Raw genomic sequence first — 7,684 nt, 5'->3', positions numbered from 1 at the left:
ACACTGACTGAACCCGAGATGAACCCCGAGTTTACAGTGCCTGTGCACGTAGTGTCTGCCCTTACACCCTCGAGAAGGACAGGGCCTTTACCGCGTGCGCTTGGAGCAATGCACTCTTAGAAACTGTGCACCGAAACTCAGCACATCCACAGACTGGCTGAACCGTACCTAAAGTTGTGAAGGGATATTATCGCTTTTTGTAGCACCATTCACACTGGCAGAACATAAGGCACGGGACATTTACAGTGTGTGGACTGAACCCTATACCCCCTAAACTCAGCCTTGACATGATTATAAGTGCAGGGCGCTCACTTTGTGTGGACTGAAACCCATGTACCCCCTACACTCGGACTTGACCAGATTCGTTAGAAGTGCAAAGCATTTACAGCATGTGAGCATCCCTATTGCGCAGATGCACACAGTAATGCAAGCCCAAGGGTTGACTCTGCATGTTCGTACAACGGTACAAATGCTGCTGTCCGTGGAAGTAAACAGCTTCTCTTCCCCTATTACTGCCTTGCATTACAATGTGGTAAAAAAAAGCGAGTGTTCACTCTGGCGTTTCATATGTTTGAGAAAGCTAAGAGCCTTGTTAAGTTAGGAGTTTCAGTGTGTGCTTCATTTGAAGATGTTTTATTGCATCTTCTTGGCAGGAGGTGGCGTGCAGCTGCCAAGTGGCCCCAAGTGATGTCTGACACCTTCTGCCAGGCTTGCCTTCAATCCACAGACGCACTGCATTTTGAGACTATAGTTTTGCTTTTATTATTGTGAGCTCTGGATCAACAAGAAAAATTCTGGCATGTAAAATGTTGTTGGTTAAAAAGCCAAGCCTGGCTGAAAGTGCAAACAAGTCCGGGAGTTGTGTGTGCGCGCGCTTAAAGGAAATTTTAAAAAACGCGAGTAGTGCACGCACGCATGGCAAAGAATGTCAGGAATGCAGCTGGCACAGTGCGGGGCCGCTGCTCGCTCCCGAGAAGGCTAGGCCAGGGCACAGAGAAGGCGGGACATGCACCAGCCTTGGGCCAATTGCGTGTTGTCTTTCTTAGAAAGACGCATGCAAAGGCCAGTTGCGGGTGCTAAAAAAAAATCACACGCACGAGCATGAACACACATACATACATACATACATACATGTGTTTAGCATGGAAAAGCCCTTACTAAAAGTCTCGCAGGGCAGCGCATGTACGCTGGCTCAGGCGAGACCGAAAACGTATGAGATCAGTTATTCTTTTTCTGCGGACCCATGCAAATATTGGCAAAAAACACGTCCCTTAACAGAGAAATGTTGGTAGCCATTGTTATATGCAAAATGCTTATTTTATTTGAAGCTCTTTAAATGAGCAGAGGTTGAGCATGCAACATTCAACTCTAACCCTTAAGTATAATTTAGGCACTATATCACAGTCATTATTTTCATGTTGCCTTTTCGGGTTACAGCAGCAACACAGTTCAGCAAGTCGAAGATTATGCCTGTTGTAATTGTACATTTTATTTAACTGAACAATAAAGTTCCATTCATTCATTCACTGCTTGCTACTCTTTGTTACCTTTTGTCACATGATAAAAACCCATGAGAGGTTTCACATCGTTTGGGGGTGGATAAAACGAGCCCCCTGACCTTTATGTGCTGAGAACATGGCGCCCTATGTGATTAAATGGGCACTGTTATTGTAAATCGTCTTTGAAGCACAGGCATTCCGAGGTCTCAACTAACAGAATGACAGAGCCCTTCCCGCTCCCGAGGATTTGAAAGTCGGGCCCTTGATCGTACTAGGGCCGCTGCCTGCAGGTTGCGCGGTCTCAACGGCTTTGACGCTCCACGCTGGAGGGCAGGCCTTGGTCGAGGGGTGGGAAACCAGCAGGGTCTTTATCGACGCCTTCCCTTTGGAATGCTGCTTTGGTTGTGGAGATAAAAGGACGACGATTCGTCCTCTAGGTGGAGCAGCAAGACATCAAAGCTGAAAGAAACGCCATGATAAACGTGAGTGCACGAGGACGGCTGTGCGCGCACGCGCTCGTGTTTAATATGCTGCGCAACAAGTGGCTCCGGCGAGCGCTGAATGCTGTAAAAACTCTCTCGCTTCCTCCCTCCCTTTCTGCATGCACATCTCTCACTCCCACTCGCCACTTTGACTGCCCCCCGCCTCCCACCCCAGAATCTTTCCTCCCCGGTCTTACTCTCGTGTTGTCTATTTTGTGCCGTTAAACATGTGCTGAGAGCAGGAATACGGAAAATCGACATTAGCGACTAGCTACCTTATAATTATTTACACAGTAGGCAGAACGAAACCACATCGCCGTGCAATGTTCTACAAGGCTTCCTTCACCAGCTCAGACCGAAAAGGCAAGTGGTCTAAGGTCAGATGGCTTTCAAACCCCTGATGCGTGCTAGTGGAATTGTGCAGGGAAGTATCCCTTTAGAGACACGCATTGAGAGAAGGAACTATTGGCGTGTCCTATGTTTTAATTTCCCTTCCATTGACGTTCTTAAGTGCCCTTCTTAGGGCCAGATTCACAAAGAGCGTCAGCACTGGTGGCGGGGGCCTGCACTCATGGCGGGACCCTGCAATCATGGCGGGGGCCTGCACTCATGGCGGGACCTCCAGTAATTACAGTGCGGAGCTCCTGCCACGAGTGTTGGCCTCGCACCATGATCGCGGAGGCCCTTTGTGACCCATGCCCTTAGTCTTCAGCTTTTTCATTGGTGTTGCCAACTCCAGCCTGTGAAAATCTTTTTTTTTTTTTTAAATGTTGGGAACACAGAAGAGGGTAATTTACAAAGAAATCAGGAGAAATGTATTTCTCCACTAACTGACTTGGTACAAAGCAATTTAGGAGGGAGAATACCCTAACGAAATTTGTAGCTTTAAACAATCAAGTAGCCCTCCTAAATAGGTCATCTCGGCATTAGACATGGGTAAAATTTCCATTATGGGGTTGTAATCTTAAGTAATTTTGTATTACACTTTGTTAGACCTGGCTTCCTGAGCACCAGGCCACTCAGGGGTTCCTTTGCTCCAATCGCCTGTGGCGGCCGACACGGCTGATGGTTGGCGTGGGGGAGGGGGTGCGCAGGCTACATTGTTAAATTAAACAAAAAAAAGACACTTACCTTTCCGCCAGTTCCCACTTCTCCACGCCCCTCCATCTCTAACTCCAGGAAACAGCCAGGCTCCCCTGACCAATCACTGGTAAGCACCCAGACTCCCCTGACCAATCACTATGCTGCAATGCAGCATTGTGATTGGTCTGAGCACCGTGGTTCGGTGCTCAGCCAAGGACTGGGGGACTGGGTATGTTCTCCATGCAGGTTGTAGTGCAGCCTGCATGCAGAACAGGGAAAGTGTGCATTGCTGTTTTGGGCAGACTTAGAGGGCCGAACAAACAGTCATTGTGCACTTAGTAGGGTTCTACCACTCCTCCCCTGCTCTGCAGCCCCGCCCCTAACGCAAAGCTGCTGCAGCAGGGTGACAAAATAAAATGATAATACCATTACGTTATTACCATTTTATTTTTATCTTTTTTTTAACTGTTGTAAGGTAGTGGGGTGACGCTCCTCCACCTTAGCGTAGCAACCGCCGCTGCCAATTGCATCAAGTGGAGTGTTCCCCACTGGTGTCCTGGGGCCTCAGTACTTTTAGACCCAAAACTAGATAACTAAGTACTCCTCTCCAGCACTTGACTCTCTCAGGGTAGCGAGCCAGAGCAGTCCAAGTCTTACTCAAGGAGGTGAGGTGGGGTTAGACATTTAGAATACAGTGCACATTGCACTCCCTGCTCATAAAATCAATGTCCAGTCAGTGCTTTTCTTTTTTATAAAGTAAAGTATTTTAATATACAAAAGCGAAATATGCTACACATAAAACTAGTAAACCAGATGTCTCTACAACACTCTAGGCCAGAGTTCTGACCCCAAACAATATTATAGCACCTAAATGCTAAGCACTATAAAAACACAGTTAATATGTAGACACAAAATTAGCATTGCATATTACATACCATGTTGCACAGAGTTGCTCCAATTCGCTACAACCATGATACCAATCATTTTATTGAAATTAGGTAGTGTCAGCAGTTGGTGTGAAGTTAAATGTCCTTGATCAGCTCCATAACCCGCCTCCCAAGAAACAGAAGTGCCATCCCTTCCTGAATGAGGACACAGCTCTAGTGGCATCAGCGATCTGATCACAGGTTCCTGATGTCTTGGCACAGTTTACTGGAGTCCCACTAGTCCTGTAGCCACTGGCTAGCTCTAGGAGGATAGTGGCTAGGCAGAGTGCCGGTACACCCTGATACCCCCAGATGTCACAAAAAGAAAGGTGGGGGCTTGTACCACCGGGAACCCATCACCAGTTACAGATTGTAACTGGAAGTTCCATACAGGCTCGCACAGCACAGGTGAGGGGTCTGGGCAAAGTGATCTTACCCTCAAGGACAGGGATTAAGCTTACCCGTCTCCCACTGCCTCTGTTGATGTGTTGCAAGCGTTCTTATCTTGAGCAGCTTAATTTTGCCTTCTGCTCGCTGACAAGACAGATTTGGGTACATTTTCTCACCCACAACCCTTTAAAACAGTTCAGGGCAAGAGGTTAGGAGGCCTTTCAGGCTCGTTTCCAGAACCGTGAAATTGAAGGAACCACCTAGCCTTGTCAAAGATGAAAATGCATGTGAATCCCAGTGAGATGATGTGAAGTGCATTTGTGAAAGATATTTCATGTTTTAGCTCCTTCAGTTGACATCAGTAATAGGTGTTTGACCGAGTCCATGTTCCCCCATTCAATGGCTGGTTTTGGCACAGTTCCGTATTTGGCACAGTTCCTTTATTTATATCTGAGGGGCAACTGCTGCACTATTGTTATTGTAGAGAGCTTCAGAACCATGGATATGTCAGCAGCTGGTAAACAGTGTTCAAACTCCTCAGAGTAATGGTAGTCTGGGGTCAAAGACAAAGCTGGAGACTCAATTGCACAGGAATAAGGTTTACAGCATACCAGAAAGCAAGGGAATCAACAAAGTGGATGTGATTGACAGTATAATCAATCAATCAATCAATACATTTGTAGAGCACTACTCACCCGGGGAGGGTCTCAAGGCGCTGGGGGGAGGGGTGCTGCTCGAATAGCCAGGTCTTGAGTAGCTTCCTGAAGGTAAGTAGGTCCTGGGTCTGCTGTAGGAGGATGGGGAGGGTGTTCCAGGTTTTGGCTGCGAGGTGGGAGAACGATCTGCCGCCGGTGGTCGCTCTTTGGATGCGGGGGACGGTGTCGATGCCGAGGTCGGCGGACCGGAGCTGGCGGTTCGGGGTGTAGAAAGTGAGTGGTCTGTTAAGATATGTCGGTCCGGTGTTGTGGAGTACTTCGTGTGCGTGGGTGAGGAGCTTGTAGGTGATCCTCTTGTTGATGGGAAGCCAGTGCAGGTCTTTTAGGAGGGGTGTGATGTGGCTGTGGCGAGGGATGTCGAGGATCAAGCGTGCAGAGGCGTTCTGTCTGCGTTGTAGTCGTTTCAGGAGTTTGGCCGAGGTTCCTGCATAGAGGGCATTACCGTAGTCCAGTCTGCTGCTGACGAGGGCCTGGGTGACCGTTCTTCTTGTTTCAGTGGGGATCCACCTGTAGATCTTGCGGAGCATGCGGAGGGTGTTGAAGCAGGAGGACGAGACGGCGTTGACTTGCTTGGTCATGGAGAGTGTTAAGTCGAGGATGAAGCCTATGTTGTGTGCGTGGTCGGTGGGTGTTGGTGCTACTCCCAGTGCGGTCGGCCACCAGGAGTCGTCCCATGCCGAGGGAGTGGAGCCGAGGATGAGGACTTCCGTCTTGTCTGAGTTCAGCTTCAGGCAGCTGATCTTCATCCACTCGGCGACGGCTTTCATTCCTTCGTTGAGGTTGGTTTTGGCAGTGAGGGGGTCCTTGGTGAGGGAGAGGATCAGCTGGGTGTCGTCGGCGTAGGAGATGATGTTGAGCATGTGTAGTCCGGCGATGTGAGCGAGTGGTGCCATGTAGATGTTGAACAATGTCGGGCTGAGGGATGATCCTTGGGGTACGCCGCAGATGATCTCGGTGTCTTCGGATCGGAAAGAGGGGAGGCGGACGCTCTGAGTTCTGCCGGAGAGGAAGGATGTGGTCCAGCCCAGTGCTTTGTCTCGGATCCCAGCGTTGTGGAGGCGTGTGCATAGGGTGCGGTGGCAGACCATGTTGAAGGCGGCTGACAGGTCCAGGAGGATGAGGGCCGCGGTTTTGCCGTTGTCCAGTAGGATCCTGATGTCATCAGTGGCAGCAATGAGGGCAGTTTCGGTGCTGTGGTTGCTGCGGAACCCAGACTGGGACGGATCCAGGATGCTGTTCTCCTCGAGGTGGCAGGTTAGTTGGCTGTTGACCGTCTTCTCGATGACCTTCGCTGGAAACGGGAGTAGGGAGATGGGTCGGAAGTTCTTGAGGTCCTTGAGATCCGCCTTGGGTTTTTTGAGTAAGGCGTTGATCTCGGCGTGCTTCCAGCTTTCCGGGAAGGTCACGGTCTCGAAGGAGATGTTGATGGCCTTGCGGAGATGGAGTGGGATGGTGGAGCTGGCTTTGCTGAAGATGTTGTGTGGGCATGGGTCTGACGGCGAGCCGGAGTGGATGGTGTTCATGATTTTGATGGTGTCGTCGTCGTTTATGTTGGTCCAGGTGAGCAGGGGATTGGTGAGGATGGTGTCCGTGCGGTTGGAGGTCTCGGTGACTCTCGGGGCTGTCAGTGTTGAAGCTGTCATGTATGTCTGCGATCTTGCGGTGGATGGAGGTGGCGAGGGCATCGCACAGGACTTGCGAAGGAGGGATGTCGTTGGTGTTGGAGCTGGGGTTGGAGAGCTCCTTCACAATGTTGAAGAGCTCTTTGCTGTCGTGTGCGTTGTTGTCTAGGCAGTCTTTGAAGGAGGCCCTTTTGGCGGATCTGATGAGGTGATGGTCTCTGCGGATGGCGTTCTTGTGGGCTGCATGGCTGTCCGGTGTCTGTTCGCGGTGCCATTTCTTCTCTAGTTTTCGGCAGGTTTGCTTGGATACCTGGAGGTCCGTGGTGAACCAACTGGCTTTCTTGTTGGTGTGTCTGTTGGAGGGTTTCTTGGGCAGGGCAAGGGTGTTGGCGCAGTCGTCGATCCACTGTCTAAGGTCGCGGGCGGCGGTGTCGGGGTCGGTGGGGTCGACGGGTGGGCTTCGGGCGAGGGTGGTGTTTAGGTGGTCTTCGGTGATTTTGCTCCAGCATCAGCGAGGGATCTGTTGAGTGCGGTGGTGCATGGTGGGTTTCTGGAAGGTGAAGTGGATGCAGCGATGGTCAGTCCAGTGGAGTTCGGTGGTGTGGCTGAAGGAGACGTGGGAGCTTGCGGAGAAGATGGGGTCAAGCGTGTGCCAGCAGAGTGGGTGGGTGTTGTGACGAGCTGTCTGAGTCCAAGGTTGGCGAGGTTGTCAATCAATGTGGTGGAGTTGGTGTTGTTGTTCTCGAGGTGGAAGTTCAGGTCCCCGAGGAGGATGTAGTTTGTGGAGGCGAGGGCGTGCATACTGACGAAGTCAGCGATGGCATCGCTGAACTGTGGCCGTGGACCGGGAGGTCTGTAGATGAGAGTTCCTCTAAGGGTGGTGATGGGATCGTGTGGATCTGGAAGTGCAGGTGTTTGGCGCTGAGGGTGGTGCTAAGGGTGTCGGTGCTGGTCGAGACTCTGACG

The 7,684-nt window shown here is 50.6% G+C and overlaps 1 protein-coding gene across 1 annotated transcript in view; it reads left to right on the top strand.

Moving 5' to 3' along the window:
• Positions 1-1,961: 1,961 nt before the first annotated feature.
• PCDH1 (protocadherin 1) overlaps positions 1,962-7,684 on the top strand; it is a 310,663-nt gene continuing 304,940 nt past the window's right edge. Inside the window, exon 1 of the mRNA XM_085617767.1 lies at positions 1,962-1,981. The gene's annotated coding sequence lies outside the window, so the exon portion shown is untranslated. The remainder of the gene's footprint in view (positions 1,982-7,684) is intronic.

The sequence above is a fragment of the Triturus cristatus genome, chromosome 7 (genome assembly GCF_964204655.1).
Source record: "Triturus cristatus chromosome 7, aTriCri1.1, whole genome shotgun sequence".
Lineage (NCBI taxonomy): Eukaryota > Metazoa > Chordata > Amphibia > Caudata > Salamandridae > Triturus > Triturus cristatus.
Note: the sequence above shows the minus strand (reverse complement) of the source record. Positions and strands in the feature narration are given on the sequence as shown.